Source organism: Taeniopygia guttata, chromosome 3 (assembly GCF_048771995.1).
Source record: "Taeniopygia guttata chromosome 3, bTaeGut7.mat, whole genome shotgun sequence".
NCBI classification, from domain to species: Eukaryota; Metazoa; Chordata; class Aves; order Passeriformes; family Estrildidae; genus Taeniopygia; species Taeniopygia guttata.
The window spans coordinates 108,063,633-108,080,382 of record NC_133027.1 but is presented as its reverse complement, the minus strand read 5'-3'; the positions used below and the strand labels follow the sequence as shown (position 1 = coordinate 108,080,382).

Genomic DNA, 16,750 nt, shown 5'->3' with positions numbered 1-16,750 from the left:
ACTGGAGCTCTCTGTCCACAGTCCTGGGAAGTGGCAGTAGTGGTGGGACAGCATTGACAACAGCGATGGTTGGGTTTAGGATGTTAACCATTCTTTGTCTTAACAGATCACTGAAAAATTGGAGCCAGGCAGGCTCCCTGTCAGGCTCTTCAGGAATGTGAACCGAGCAGCAGGGTGGCTTTGCTAGTGACTGATCTACTCATTCAGGCAGAGATCAGCTTGAAGGCAGCAATTTCCTTGGAGGGTACAATTCAGGCAGAAATATAAGAGAGCCAAGCAGGCTCAGGTGTAGCTAGAGGAGGTATCAGCAGTATGACCCCAAACAAAATCTGAGGGGGGATTTTGGGCAGAGTGCTTTCAAGAAAGATGCATAGAATTGCAAACAAAGCCTCTTCTTTCTGGTTTGGCCTTGGTTTTAAAAGTTCAAGGACAAAGAGCTTTGTGCATTCAGTGTTAATCAAGAGCATTGATATAAGGAATTACCAACTCCATCAGCATTCTCATCCCAGTGGAACCAACCCAAAATAACTCTCACCCCAAAATGATCAAGGGTGCATAACTGATATGGGCTGAAAATAATAATGGTTTATATATTTCTTAAGAAAAAGTTCTTATTTTAAAGAGAGTTGAAGGCAGCAAAGAGTTGGATAGGCTATTATTCTCCAATCAATTCAAATTTTAAGCCTTACTTAAAGAATGCTAATTTTAAATGAGATATTCTTCTGATCATTTCTACAATTGAAGGGATGTAAATTCACATTCATAATGAATTTTTTTTTTTTATATTTGATTGCAGTAATCCAAATGATCCTATTTAATATCAAGGACAGAGCTGGTATCTATTTTTTGATAAGTACTTTGCATAGCATACTCTATACAGTTAAAAATTTTTGAGAACGGTTTTAGAAGATACAACTCTGGTAGGGCAGTCCTGGTTGGTGGCACGAAGAGACTTCTCCTGCAGAGCGCCAGCCATGGTGCTAAAAGTTGCAAATTCCAGGTTCTTTGTCCTAATAACCTTTTACTGCCTTGTTCTAATCTCCAGCATAATCTACTCAGACTTCAAAGAAAAAGATGTGATCATTAACAACTGTCTTCTCTTTTTAGCTTTTTTTTTACCTTGTTGTCAGGTCTTAGTTTGGTTGCCAAACTTTCTACCCAGTTGTATCCTCTCAAACCTGAAAGCAACTTCCTTCATCCTGCAAGGTTCATTTGATTGGCTTCCCATCCTCAAGGTGATGAATTTCAAACACCACAATCTTTGGAAATGAAATTAAATCTTCCGTTCTCAGGACTGTACACATAAAATCCTGGAAAAACAGTTTTGGAAAGATTTTGACCAATGCAAGTCAGTCTGATAAAATTCCTTAGAAAAATGTAGGTTTTATATGGTAATTACATGCACTTAGAGTCAATGAGAAAGCATAAGAAATGCTATTTGTTTCTGTGTCTAATATAAATAATCGTCATTATTAACTGAATAGGGGAAAAGACAAAAAGCAGATGTCATAGGTAAGTTGGTGATAATGGGCTGTTCATAATAGGAATATTTTTGTGTGCTTTGTGAGGTAATATATAAATATTTTAGTTGAGCAGAGTTTTAGATCATATATAAATTTTGTAGGATTTATAAAAGATCAAGAAAGCAGCAGTTGAGTGTAGTGCAGATGAAAAGCAACACTGTCCCTGTGACACCAGGTTTCCTGAGCTGAAAGTTACAGCTAGACAAGGTCACATGGAGTTACAGTGCTTTATCATGAATTATTACTGTTCAGACATTATGTTGCCTGCAGTTTGTAGATACTGAAAGAATTTTAAGAGGGACATAGTCGGAATTTCTCAGTATAACACCAGAAGCCAAGCATTTCACTTCTAACAGAGATTCATGGCTTCAGACAAAATACCCACTCTCCCTTCATTCCCTTTTTAAAGAAGGGTCCAAGATTTGTGTCTCATGGGATGTTGTGAGATTAATTTTTGCTTGTATGCATAAACTGTTTTGAAGGTGGAAAAGTTCAAGTCTCACTTGATAACAGCCTTGCATTTACAGTACAAAAGGAGCAGACCCCGTCTCTCCTCGGCAAGGGACAAACAGCTTGGAACTCGGCAAGTACTCTCTTCAGCTAGAACAAACACAATTTTGCAGTCCATTGATTTCCATTTACAATGCCAAGTTTTATTTGATTTATTTTTTTAATATCTATATGCCACAACACCAATTTCCTTCCCCCACCCCCCCCTTTTTAAATGAAGTGTGACTGGCACGTGGTCCTCATTAGCTGAGAGAGATTTTGGATAAGTTAAGGATCAGCAGACAGACAAAACAGGGCCATTTTGGGAAAGCCTTGATGATGCAGCCCAAAATAGTTTTCTCCTTATGTGAGAGAGTTTAGGATTTCTGAGCATATTGGACTACTATGCAGCTGCATGGACTATATAGGGGGGCCTCACACATACAGAGACAGGGCCAGAGTTACACACCTGCATCCTGGGTGCTGTTTTTATGACTCTTAACAAATAATGGTAGCAAATGCATGACTGTTACTTGCAGAATATTCTGTCCTCCTGTGTGACCCTCCCTGCACTCCACCATGTGCTGCCCAGCACACTGCTGCAAGGCATCAAGCCAGAATCCTCCTGGTGTTGAAAGGCAGGTGCTGAGTGTGGATACTGGCTTGGGATCCTCTCCACAGAGCCTGTTTTGGGGCCCTTACACCAGCAGGGCATGAACCCTTCCAGCTTCCCTTCAGCTGCTGTATGGGTCGCTGTTGCTGTGACCATGACTGAACAGTGGATGAGGCAGGAGGGTGCTGGTGGTGGTGGGGTCTTGCCCAGAGAAAGCAGGCTACTGCTGCTGAAACATAAACTTTAAGGAATTTAGAGATTTTAGAGGAGCTAAGATTTTAGTTAGAGATAACCCTTACTAGAGTTAATTAAAATAAATTAGTAGGCCTTGATGAAGTTAAGAGTTAGTAGTTAACTAATAATTGATTGCTTGTCAGCACAATGTTTAGTTAGCTGGGTTTATAATGAAGAATATAAACTGACAAATTGCTTTTAGGAACATAAGACAATTGTGGGCCTCCTCTGTTCTGAAATCAGTTGAAGACAAGGAATGGGAGTTCTACCAAGAGTTCATTTGTCATATTTGCATTGAAAAGGTAGAAAGGTCAGAACGAGGAAGACTTCATTTACTTCCTCATTTTGGGACCCGTCCCCATGAAAGGGACCACCGACCCATTTCAAGGAACAAACCACGCATGCTTAATAGCTTTTGGAGTGATTAGCATACAAAGAGAGGAATGGGATGTACCAAAATGATGAATATGTATTTATATTTTGGGTATTCAATACTTGTATGGATAAAAAGACTCTGTAATCACTTGGAAGGTGCAGTGTGGATTTGGGAGCTATCCCGCACACTGCCCGGTGTCGCAATAAACACACACTTTCTAACTTTAAACTGTTAGAGAGTTTTTGTCTGTCACAGCTGGATATTGGTACTAGATCAATATCCATATTTCTTTAATAATTCACTGCTGCCACAGGCACTAGGAGAGGTGGGGATGGCTGGGGGGGAGGAGGGGGAAGAAAGAGAGAGGGAGTAGCTAGTGTCAAGGGGAACCATGCACTAATACTCTCTAAACTGTTGGAAGAAGGAAAGTTCTGGCTGATAATAGAAAGTATGCACAATACTTAGGGGTTACAAAGAGAATTTGACCTATTAGTGAATTAAATATGAGGAAACTTGCATTGTCACTGCTCACTCTGACTGGTGCTTATGGGTAGATGGAAGATCAGACTGTCAGGCTGTCAGCTCCTATGAGTCCTAACTTTCCCCTGAAAGGGAGATGGCCATTTTCCCAACAATGGTCCCAGCTCTTTCAGCTACAGCCAGTCAAGTCCCATGACATCAAATATTAATCTGGCACAGAACTTGGGCTGTCCGAGTACATTTTATAACCAACAGCATATCAAATCCTTTGGACCTGATGACATTCGCTCCTTTGTTGTCACATCAGTCAGTCACTTTAACCCAGATTCTCAGTCAATTCAAAGGAAAGAGAACAGCACTTCAGAGAACTGACTACTGCAAAAGTACTTTAAAAAAATGAACAGAAGGGAGGCAGGGCTGAACCTCGTCACAAAAGATCCCACCATAAAATCCGAGAGCGCACAAGAAGCCTTAGATGACCTCCCAGCAAGAGGCTGTGTTGCTGTTTTGCATGCAGTTTCTCTGCAAGGGCAGGCTTGGATCATCCCAAATCTAGTCTTTGGGCTCCTAGCTACTTAAGAGCCTTGGGCCTGATCTTTTTGCATAACAGCATTTATATTCATTCTATAACAGAATTTCTGTCTGTATAACAGATATTTCTAATACTGTGAAAGCCAACGAAGCTCAGAAATCAGATTTCCCAGCTGGAGCATGGGAAGACAGGGCCAAGCACTGGTCTCTTCCCATTTTCCTCGCCTGACCATGACACCTCTGATGTGGCAGAGAGATGTTGCCTCCAGAGGAACTCTGTCAGGCAGTTTCTGCCTATACTTTCTCTAGCATCCAGAATTGGCATGATGCTTTGATCTGCTTCTAATTTTGCAAGGAAAAAGTAACTCTTTAGACAGTTATCAGAGGGCTGAGCATACAAGCACAGCACATTAACAAAACCATTCCAGTGAGCTGGGGGAGGGAGCAGGAAATGACAAAAATGAAAAGAATTTTGCTCTTCTCTACAGAAGCCTAGAGACAGTAAGAGAAAATTATAACTTGACCCTAAATTATTGAAAGGAAGGAAAGAAATAAAATTAAGGCTCAAGAAGATTCCTTCCTAATAACTTGTACCAAAAGCCAAAGCACATTAACATATGAGGACTGGAGGGTTCAGAGAAATAGCTGGAAATTGCATGCCTATAGTCTTGGAGAAAAATATAGGAACTCCCTTAATTCAGTAATATACCTGGTATGCCTCAAGAAAGGGAAGGTATGGTATTGGCTCTGCTCCTGACCTTGTAATGTGCAGAATAGATGGCTCAGGGGACAGGTAAGGAATACAAGGCAGCTTTTTAAATGGTCAGAGGGATTTTGCCATGGAGTTTTTTCAGAAGATGTTTCTGACTGAGCTGGAGTGGGAGAAAGGATCAGAAGCCCAACATAATTGTTCTCAATTACAGAATCACCTGCTAAATAATGGTTTGAGGCATTAGAAGCCCCCTGCTATGCACAACAGTGTACTTCAGGGTGTTCTCTGAAAACTGGTAAGAACTTTTGATATTTCCAAAGTTGGGTACCAGTACCTGAACCTGAGCTGTTTATATTTAAGAACAAAAAGTTAGCAAATAAAAAAGGAGACCTAAACATGTTTGTTAAGAATATCTGAGAGAACTCAAAGCATCATGTGAAAAGCTACTTCTATGGCAATGGAGTACAAAATCCAAATGAATTGCTGAGGCTTAAAAGTAATTACTGTCTGGAAAGATTGATAATCTTGTGTCTGTTCTAGCAAGTGTTTGAACATGCATGTGAACACATGCACACACATCCACAGCCCATCTTAGTTGCTAGTTCCCTTTGAGGCAGCTTCAGCTGCAAGGACAAAGGTAAAATAAGACCAGGGATAGGAAGACCCTCTCAGTCCTTGGTATTTCCATTACAGGAGTTTGCAGCATAGTAGTCAATGCAGCAGTTATTCTGCAAATGGAGAGCTCTGGTCTAGTGCTGTCAGTCTCACACCCGCTGTTCGTGAACACCTACATTCTGTTTAAAAATAGGATCGTAAGACCTGTGAATACAAATGGGCAGAAATTTTACTATTTAAAGGGAACTTCTGAAGAAACTGTGTCATATATGTAGCTTTTTTTAAAATGCCAAAGGCACCCAGGAGTACTTGTTCTGCAACCTCTGCTTTCTCTGTCCAGCCAGTAGATGGATGAAACATCCTGCATGGGACTATCCCTTCTCCTGCCTCCTGCCATGCTCCACTTCACTACTGCTTAGGCAAAAGCTTTTGCCAAAGTTGGGAAAGGACTGGAAATCACATGGATTTGCAGCTGGCAGCCTTAATGATTGCCTGAGTGATCAAAGCTGGTGGCTTGGGGATGAGCAGCAGGAAGTGCAGGAGGTGTGCTCACTGCCTCCAAGGGATGCTTCAGCAAGGGAGAAGCAGCCAGGGAGAGAACACTGAGGGCCAAATGCCACCCAGCCCAGCAGCACAGCTCTCTCAAGCTCTGGTAGATTCAGACAACTGAGATGCAGAATGCCACATGTTGTAAGGAATCATGGAGGTGTGAGGGGAGCAGAGGGAGGGCAGGGTGCTGGGTCTGTGGTATCCCATTCAGAGGTTCAGATGCTCCCTTGACCAACCCTTTGCTCAGTGTATGTTGGCCAGTTTTAGTGGGTGATTGCAGTTCTCAGCTTTCTGAAGAAGTGAGATGACTTCCACTTATGCATTCCTGTTATTTAAGAGGGAAAGCAGGGTGTTTGAACAGGAATGAAGGCATCAGTATCTGAAACCACTTTTGCCAGGTAAGCCAAGAGTATGAATGGGATGTTCTGCCAGTCTCAAGGCATTAAATATTTCTGCTTTGACTTACACCGGCTCTGAGCTGTTGTCAGAAAAACCATTAGCTGCTTACATCCAGACACTTAAGCCAAATCTTGGCTCCAGTGAGGCCAGTCATAAAACTCAAATTGATTTCAGCAATAGAACTTAGTCTCCCAGGCAATGGTCAAGAGAGAGGAGCTGGATGGCAGTTTGCTGTCATCTGACAATGCAAGTTTATGTTAAATTCACCCAAGGTTGTGATATATTGAAAACTGGTGTGTGAATGTCTATAGAGCACCAGGGCATGGCAGTACAGCACTAGATCTAGTGTTGGTAGCTACTGAAAGTGATTTCCAAAGTTTCCTGCAAGTTTAGATTACTATCGTAGGAATTGAGAGATATGGATGTCCTGGCTCCCAGCTGTGCATGACTGACAGTGTATCTCATATCACCTATTGCTGAAAATTTGTTCATTTAATTACTCAGCCAGACAGAAATATTAAATGGTGTTTCAGAATTCTTTATTATGGGATATGCTTTCAGTAACTGCCTCACTTGTTCTCCACTAGCAGTGGGGGAAAAACCCTCCCTCTGGGTTTTTACTGCCTGTAATAGTAAACACCTCTTAGAAAGAGATTCTTTTCATTAGCCATTTTCTGTTTCTGGCAGCATTTACATTGGTCTCAAGAAAATGTGCAAATTGCTGTGGATGTTCTTCAATGTTAATTTAGATTTTCCCCTTACTTTTAAGGAAATGCTCACGGATCGTATTTTTTTATTTCCTCTTTTCTTTTCATTTCTGCATAATTTCCCATTGTGACTTTTTAAACACATTATTTTCAGATTCCATTCTGCACACATATGAAATAAGTTACATTTTGTTCTATTCTAGACCTAAATTCTATATTCATCATTAATCTTAACTGTTTCCTCTTAGATTGCATAAAAAAAATCTGCAATTCAGAGTCCTGTCTGCTGTCCTGTAGTAATTGAAGTCTTAGATTTATTATATTTGCCAACAGTAAATACTGTATCCATTTTTAGAGAATGATCCAATCTGCTTGTATTTCCTGATCTTTCTTCTCATTCCTTTGTTATGATATGCTTTTTTGCCTCTTAATTGTTTCCATATGAAATGGCCTCAGTCACAGTGGCTGCAATGAATAACATCCATTTCAAACTCTCAGGTTTTGATCACAGCAGATAACCATGAACTGGCCACTCCCTGCCTTCAGCAGTACTCCTTGTGGACAAGTAATAAGTTCTGCAGCATTGGTAAGTGAAAAACACCAAATATCAAATATTGCAGGCAAAAGGCAGCTCGGTTAATGTGATTCCTGCCCTTTTAGCCAATAGTCTTCATTCCACTTTTAAGTTCTGAACAGACATGAAATTTTTTTTCAGTATGGCTGAATAGCATTAGGTTCCAACCTAGGTTTTCTCCCACTAACTGTGTTTAAAATGTCTTTTTTCTAACAACTGAGGGGGTCCCTTTTATGTTTTATATACTGAGGATGCTTTATCAAAGTATAAATCTGAGCCCCTTCAACGAGGCAGAAAGCTCTGCTGGTTCTTCTGTATTTCGTGGCTCAGTACAGGGCAGGATGCACTTAACTGGGAGGTGTGAAGGAGCATCCTGGAAGAGATGGAAGCTAAATATATTCTGCTACAAGATTTCTTCCATTCCACTCTCCACCCCCAGATCCCAGAGACTACAATGGCTTATGCAGGGTTTTACATATGCAGCTAATGGTGGAGGGAGGAGAATTCCCACGGATAAAGAGCTTTAGCCCAGTACCAGCACAGCACACAGCCTGAAGTGGTGCTGGGGTGGATTCTGAGGAAAAGCCTCCCACCATTGCTTCCAAAGAGAGGTCCTACACAATTATTTTGAGGAAAGGATTCCTGGCTAGAAGGACATTCTTTCGTACAGCTTTGATATAGGGCCGTGGACAAGGTGGAGAGGGGATGGGATTTCATCTAGACCCCCTGCACTTAGTGTTTTCTCTTACTTAGCTCCAAGGGGCTTCCTGGTCTGGGGAGTTAATTTTGTTTCAAGCCACCCTCTGCCAGCCAGCTGTGTGTGTGCCTCACACAGCCTGCAAGGCTGAAGTACTATGGTGCTCCCAAGGCCAGGTGCCCGTTGACACACTTTCCATCTTTTCCGAGAGCATTGACTTCTGTGTAAGAAGCCCAACTCCATAAAAAACACAAAAGAGCAAATAACAAATAAATAACAGTTTCCTCTCATTTGCCCCTGATTCTATGCTTATATAATTCCACTAATTTCATTTTCATGAGAACAAAACCAGACCTCTAGTCTCTTGGTAGAAATTATTTTACAGGGCTGTTATCCAAACCAGAAGGCCGAGCTGGAGTCTACTTCACATGCACAAACCACGACAGCAGAAGTGACATGCAAAGTGGTTATTTTATTCTCACTCTATGTTTTTATGCACGTTATGTATGTTGAGTGTAGTGGGATGGGGGCAGAGAACAACAGCCAAGCAGCCTTCCATCCTCCACACATGATTGTCTAGCTCACTGGTTTTATCTCCAGGTACACAAAAGGTAATGAAACCATTAAAAAAAGATACCTGTGAGCTGTAAACTCTGAGGGGAAGAAATTACTGTCTGTTTGTCAGGTTTGTAGGTGAATTATTTATGTAGTTCAATAGATGTAATATTAATCACAGATGAAAGACACAAGTTAAACATGCTTCTCAAACACACACAGTGCCCTCTCATTGAGAATGGGTTAACTTAAAATTGCTCCTGGACAGGCACAGATAATCAAGTGGGGAGCAGAAATGAGGATCAAATGAAAGCAACTCAAATTGCTTTTAAAACTTTCAAATGAGTATGCTGCTGGAAGTGCTATAAAAGATAACACAAAAGAGCCAGCTAAAAATTGTGGCTCTAGCTCAAGTTTTTGCAAGCAATCATAAATCTTAACTTCAGCAGCTTTGTCTTCATCTTGGGGCACAGGACAAGAGAAAAAAAGTTGACCTCATCATCATGTGAAGTTTCCTATTCCTGTCCTAAGTTGTCATTGGTAAAAGCCCGCAGCAAAAATTCCAGTTGTAAACAGTGATGTGCTGCCAATGTTTCAGCAAGGATAGCCCACATTTTTTCCTCTCTGCAGCTGTAGCACAGCTTGTGCATGAGGGGCTCCATAGCTCTAGGGGAGAGGGATGCCCCCTCAGCCCTCCTCCCTTCATTTGCTTCTCTGCTGGAACAGAAATGCCCTTTCTCAGGTGTAACTAAAGAGGGAGATGCTGTAATTTGGCAAATGGACTTTGAGAGTCACAAGGTCTTGTTTCTGTGGAGCTGCTCATGGAAATAGGAGCAAGAAGCCCTTACCCTCTCTTGCACCCCTTCCAACTGCACAGCACAAAGACACGTCTGCAGGTTTTGCACCCTCGCAACTCATTCTCAGGACTTGCAGCACTTTTCCCCACCATCCTTCTGGGAAAGAGACACTTGATTTTTGGGTGGCTGACCAAGGACCATATGAATGCTGCAGCCCTTCCAGCAAGCAGATGTTTCTGAAATGTGGGGTGAAATTCAGCTCACCCAGACAGCTGTGGGTTAGACTTCACTGCAGAGATGAAGGATGTGATGCAGCAGAACAATTAGTTCCCTTCCAACATATCTGCCAAAGGCAGCAGGCATGTGCCTCAGCATGCAGCTCCCACTCTCACTGGCAGGATGGCTCCCTCAAATCTGGCTTTAAAAACAAGGGGATCAGTGACTACTTATTAGCCATCTCACTACCTGCCTGACAGTTTTCCTTGGTGCAATAAAAAATGTCTCCAGGATGTATAGTAAGAGTCAGTTGAATTTTTAAAGCATCATGCAGACAATGTACATGATGTGGAAAAATACATTTGGGATCTGGTAGCCCATGACTGAAATTAAAAAAAAAAAAAGAAAAGCTCTGGGTAAAGAAAACCAGATAAAAAGAGCTTTAGAAAGAATTTCAGGGATAGTAACTTCCCTTTGATATGTGCAGTCAGCATCTTGCAGGATCTTGAAAATGTTTTTATTTTTTTTCCTGCTTTATATCCTTAAAAATACCCCACTCATTTTTTCTTCCCCTCAGGCCTAGTCAATATTGTCATTAAACAACTGAAGGACCTCTTCTAAACAATTGAAAAAATGTGCTTGTAAAACTTTGCAAATACCTGTTTCCAAAAATAATTAAAACTGCTGTCATTTCAGGGACACAAGTGATGCATTTTGAAAAAGGACAAAATGTTTATTTACATGAGAGAGCATGCAAGTTCTGGTCTACTGAGAAAATAATGGGCATTAAACTCCATACAGCATACAGTGCAGTGAATAAAAAGTAGATTAGAGGGATTTAGTGATCTACCTTTTCTTTTTAAGAAAAACAACTCACTTTGAGGCTAAACAAAAGAATAACTATTTTGTTAACAGCTTATCTCTTTTGATTTTAAAACTCTTAGGATTTCTTTTATGTAATGGAAGATAATGAGAGGCACACCAAGAAGCAGGTTTATTGTACCCTATGCAAAAATATCAATCCAAAGGCGGATTGTCAGCTCCTTGACCTGGTCTTCTCTGTGTAACTGAGTTGATGTAATGAGGCTTTAGTACGGTCCTACCCAGCCAGTGGTGGATTTCCTTCGAGGCAGAGGATGTCCCCAGAGGTAAGAAAGCTGTCCCATGTCCCCACCTGCCTTCATTGCCCAGTGAAGGAGATGGCACGAGAGGGAAGAGGCAGAGATGCAGCCTGAGCAGCAGAGGGCTGTGATACTTGCCTGCTCAAGCAGCTTGCACTAATTTGAGCAGCCCAAAGGTCACGACTATTTATGCAGATAAAAGGTCAATGGCAAGCTGGCATGTGGCTGCAGGCTATCTTGGTAAGCACTTCACCCGGGCCACTGGTGCAGCCTTCTGATTCACAGTTTGTCTTTCTGCATGAACTTTCAGGCCAAGCTTTGGCTGGGAAAAAAAAATCTCTGCCATGGGAGTTGACACAGTTAGGATCCAGATGCTATTTTTTTTTTGTGGCTCAGGCTCATCTGTAGCTAAATCAAACCTTTGAATCATTATTTATAAAAGCAGCCAAATTCTGAACTGTTTGCTCAGTATTTAATCGGCCCTTGTGTTGAATAAACCCCTCTGAAAGCATGCCTGAGTGGAAATAGAGGAAAAAGTGACTAAGATGCTCATGATGTGACCTGCTGAAAGAAAGCCAGTGAAAAGCCTACTGAACTCAACAGAGGTGGATTCTTCAGCTGTCAATGTGTGTGGACATAAATTTCTTTAAACGTGCAGGATCTTAGAGCACAAGACTAAATGACAGGGCTTGAGTTTCCAGAGCAGTTTCAGTTTAGGTGAAACAATGTATGTTTGGGTGAGAAAGAGAAGTAGATATACTAAATTAATCTAGTCAGATTTCAAATTTTACAGTCAATAAGTGCTTCACCCTTTGCTATGGTGAAAATTAAAATATACTTTAACTTTCAGTTCCAGCAGCTGTCTCTTTGCCTGCACTGGTTTTAAAAGAAAATCCTTTTGACTTCTGCTGTAAATCAGTTCCATATGCCCTGGTTCCCAGTAGGAAGTATGCAAAATATTTTGTGACATTTAATTACTCCAAAAAAAGGTAACGGGAAAGCATCAGTGCATCAATTTGGTTTTCATCACAGAGGTATTTGGCACCATGCCCTAATTAAGGCTGCAGCAATAACTCTATTATAAGCAGTGCTTTGCCTCCCCCGGGAATTTTTTAATAGGAGTTACCTATGATTCTGTCATTTTTGTTTGTTAATAAAGAAAAAATATGTTAGGATGAAAACCTTCCATGTAGAAAGCCACCAAAACTAAGAGTCTTTAGATCCAGAAAAACATATTTTTCCTTTTATTTCTTCCTGTCAAAATGGAGAATTACCAAGTACTTCCTTGACCACTGTTGTACTAGATCTTCACACGAGGGGAAGTTTAAACAGTTGCTTGGATGCATCTTGTCAAGTTGTGATGATAATAACTGGGTGGTGCTTCTCACAAACACTTCTGCCCCACAGGTGGAGGAGTTGGTGACTCTTGATGGCTTCCTCTTACAGCTTGTCAAAGGACAGAAAAAGAAGCCGTTGCAGAATCTGAAAATATTGGAATACATTCTGCAATTTCCTGGACTTTATGCTGCCTCTTGTAAGTGTTACGGTATTATTTCCAGTCCCTGAAAACAGAACCGTACTAAAGCTGATGACTATGGGATTTCTGTTATCTTGGAGTAAATACAGGGTTTATGCTTTCCCTCCTATTAAGGTATTTTAGAAAATGAAACACAGAAAAAGCAAGATCTGGCTCAGAGTTAGTGTGAGGGCCATCTATTCTTGTACTTCAAGAACACGGTTTCGAAATGGGATCTCTTACTGCCTCTGCCCAGGCAGCATTCTCATCTTCCAGAACGATACACTGGTGAGATGAAGATCTAGAGCTACGTTTTTCTCATAGGAGCATAGAAAATACTGCAGGTTTATGGACAATGTTCCATCAGAAATCCTTATAAAATTGAAGCAGTTGTTTGCCTCTTTAAAACTTAAAAAAGAAAGGAAAATATTGTGAGTCCCATTGGCTTTTTACTCTTAATCCTAGTCTAGAGCCTATGATTAGATATTGTGCCTTCCTCCAGCCTCCCAGTTTTATGTGAATGCACCTATCTGCCTTTTTGGACTCTCCTGTCTTGTTTTGTGATAATGAGTGGCCACAATATAGTTCAAGAGTCAGTTTTAGGTCACCTGAATCAGCTTTACAACATCTAGCCTCAAGGAGGGGAGCGGTGTAATCCCAACAACAGAGCTCTGTATCCACTGGCTGCAAACCTGCCTGGCTTCTCCCGTGGGCCTGGTGCTCTGTGGAAGGCACCACACTCCTAGAGCTGCCTTGGTATTCCTGTCTGAATGACCTAAAAGCTGGTTGGGACATGCCTGGGTCACCTTCAGCATTGACACAGCCATAGGTATATCCTGAAAGCAGGTAATGCAGTCCCTTCTGCCAGGTACTGCTCTTGTCTATGCACTTCCACAGAAAGTGAAGTGTGGAGGAATCACCTGTCCATACTCCCTAGGGGAAGAAATGCTGTCCTCATGATTTTGGGCACTGTGCAGTCCAGGTGTGAGTGCTCTAGGGACCAGGCACAAAGGATAGGACAAGGCTTTCAACAGGCAAGGAGAAAGTGCAGTTATTCCCACACCCGTGTTTGTATTAGAGGAGGTGTCTTCCATCCAATACAGTCAATAAGCTTCTGGTTTTTTCTATCCACTGCTGCCATCCAGGAGAAGCAAGGGTAGCCTCCCAGTTCTCATTCTGGGTTTGTTTCATCAGTAGATGCTCTCAGGACACCAGAAGCCAAGATGTCTCATTTAGCACCTTAAAATTTTGTAGACAACTAAGCTTTTCTTTGCTGAGGACTGAATGGGCCTTCCAAATACATCTGGGTGGATAAATATTGATTTCCACCTTAGTTTTACGCCCATAAAGCTGGAATTTAGGAAATAGGCCTTTCTCAAGGGGGGCAGGTTCTATGTTACAGAAAAAGCTGAAAAAAATCAGACCCATTATGGGAAAACAGCCATGAGCAATTTTCCTTCTGTATGCAGCAGTTAAATGCTAAGTGTTAGTACTTATGATAAGTAGAGAACTTTTTTCTTCTTATCTCAGAAATTCACTTATAAAATTTGCAGTTAATTTCCAATTAGGTTGTTCAAACTATTACAATAATCTTGAGGAAGCAGCTATAGCATTTTTGCACCATGGCACAGCATTCTGTATACATCAGTCCAAATGATCCACTAAAGTATTATTAAAACGATAGAACAAATTGCATTTACACAATATTAAATATACCAGAAAGAGTAACTGTGGAAATTACTGGCATATACAGCTCATCTAACCTTGGAACTCAAATTGCTTTTTTAATTTGCTGCCCTAATCCCTAAACTGGACTTCTGTAAAACTGTACTTCTGTGTTGAAGGGGAAGAAGAAAAGCACAAATCACAAATATTGACAAATCTATTAAATCACATAGCAGAGAGAGAAATTATCATGTTAAAAAGACCAGGCTGGTAGAACTATACCTGACCACTGCAACAGAGAAATTACTGTCATTTCCCATTATTGCTCTGTCAGAGGTGCCAGAGTTGCAGCCCGCAGCTGGGACCAGTCATTTGATGTATTTCCCTGCCTCTTGTGGCACATGCAGGCTGCAGAGTGTCAGCTAGGCTGCTGAAAAGCAATTCTGCCTCTCTGGCTACCCCAGTGTACCTGAGGATCTGCTGCTTTACCTACCTGAGGTTGCCAACAACCTGTTTATGCAAGGGGCAAATTCCCCCTTCTCCCATTTATTTTGCTGGGGTGTTCGCTTTAATGCTTAGTAATGCCACTGGAAGTGTTGGTGTAATTTCACGGGTAGTGTAATTGCAAGTTAACTTCGTGGCTGATCTCTCCAACAGATGGAAGCAGGGTGGGGGTGGTGATGAAACCCACAGGAAATGGGTGCTGCTGTAGGAAAATGCAGATGGAAAAAAGGAGACACATAAGAACAGAGAAATGGAAGAGAGAGAGAGAGATCAAGGAACCAGGGGGCCTAAGAAACACACAGCAGAGGGAGGATGCTCTGAATAACCACTTCTTTAGAGAAAATGAAATGTAATTTAAAAGGGTATGAAGAATTTAATGTAAATTACAGATAGCAAATCCTTTAAGGGACATACACAAAAACCTACAGTGTGGTGGTCAGGTTACCCAGGTTACCTGGGATCCTTGCATTCAAGCCCCTGCTCCTCAGCAAACCCTCAGGCCATCATTAATGAGCCTACAGCTTACTCATGCTGTGGCACTCATGTTTCCTAGAGCCTCCACGCTCATGATGGCCAGTGCCAAACTCCAGGAGCAGGACTCAGTCAGAATTTGCTGTCTCAATACAGCACATATTTCTCATCAAATCCCTCAGGAGCAGTTTCACAGAAATGCAGCTTTACAACATCTCAATAGATTCCTTGAGCCTGGGCACCTGAGCAACCTAGGTGTCACAATGTTTTACCTCTCTGAGGTAATGTGAGGATAAAAGACAGATGTCAAAAGAGAGGTCTTGGCACATGAGGCCCAGCACCACGCACCCGTGGGCATTCTGTTGGACCCAAGCTAAGGTCTCTACAGGAGATGGTTTTGCTCCACAAGATGCACCAGTGCTCTGCTCTGCTCCAGATTTGAGGGTGTGACAGGAATGCACCCTGAGTGCTGCTATGCCACTTTCATCCCAAATCTAGAGCAGGTATGAATTTTTTGGTCAAGAACTTTTCTGCACAGATTCACGCCTCTAGAAATGTAAAGAAGTTGGGAATGTCAGAGCAATCCTTAAAATTGAACCAAAGGGGGCATCAGGGAGGAGGAAAATTTGACTGAAGCTCAGCTGTCTGCATCCAGCATAGCCTGACCACAGGCAGGGATTTGCTCCTGCTTCCCATGACAGTGGTTGGAGGAGGCGTGGGTAACAATAACCTTGGCAACCATTGCCTGCTCTGGGAAGTATTTTATTCATCTAGGTACACATTACACATTGAAAAAATGTTATCAGAGTTTGAAAAGACAATAGTTCAGATGTGCTTGATTTGTGGACTATAAATACAGGAGAGGGAAAAGGAGGCCTAACAAACCAGTGCATTACAAAACAGTAACTGCAGATAGATTTCAAGGCTGAAGGGCAGCTTTTATGGTGGTGTGTATTGCCTATGACCACAAAGTGAGGAAGTGAGGATGAGAGGCACTGTACTTAATGAAGGGTCCTTTATTATTTTAAGAAACTAGGCCTTCTTCTGTTTCCCCCGCCCCACACTTTGTTTCTGAATTCAGTGGATACAAGATCCTGAAAAGAAAGCAGTCCTGAGAATTTGACTTAATGTTCAGGGGGGAAAACTCACAGAATTTCTGTTTTATCAGTTCATTCATGCCAGTCCCATCCCAAGCACATCCTATTTCTGTGGCCTATAAACCAAAGAGCAAAGAACTGAGATGAGTAAAACCTCTTTAGTGTGCAAAGTGAGAGCCATTGCTCTAGTTTGTGTACAGATAGGTACAAAAATCTATTTGTTTACATACCGTGTAAATATCAACTAAATAATTCTTTCAATAAATGTGGAAATAGGTCATTTCTTATTGAAATGTGATTGGTATTGTG

At 41.6% G+C, this 16,750-nt stretch overlaps 2 long non-coding RNA genes across 3 annotated transcripts in view; one reads left to right on the top strand and one right to left on the bottom strand.

Annotated features, from left to right (window-relative positions):
- Positions 1-13,790, top strand: part of LOC115494532 (uncharacterized) — a 49,193-nt gene extending 35,403 nt beyond the window's left edge. For both annotated transcript variants that reach the window (XR_012055336.1, XR_005980025.2), the window contains exons 2-4: positions 7,727-7,814; positions 11,012-11,215; positions 12,596-13,790. This is a non-coding gene — a long non-coding RNA (uncharacterized lncRNA). The remainder of the gene's footprint in view (positions 1-7,726; positions 7,815-11,011; positions 11,216-12,595) is intronic.
- On the bottom strand, positions 12,493-16,558 carry LOC140683817 (uncharacterized). Its single transcript, XR_012055338.1, has 3 exons — positions 16,494-16,558; positions 14,863-15,075; positions 12,493-12,634 (listed from the first exon to the last, which is right to left on the bottom strand). It is a non-coding gene; the product is annotated as an uncharacterized lncRNA (long non-coding RNA).
- Between the last annotated feature and the right edge of the window lie 192 nt (positions 16,559-16,750).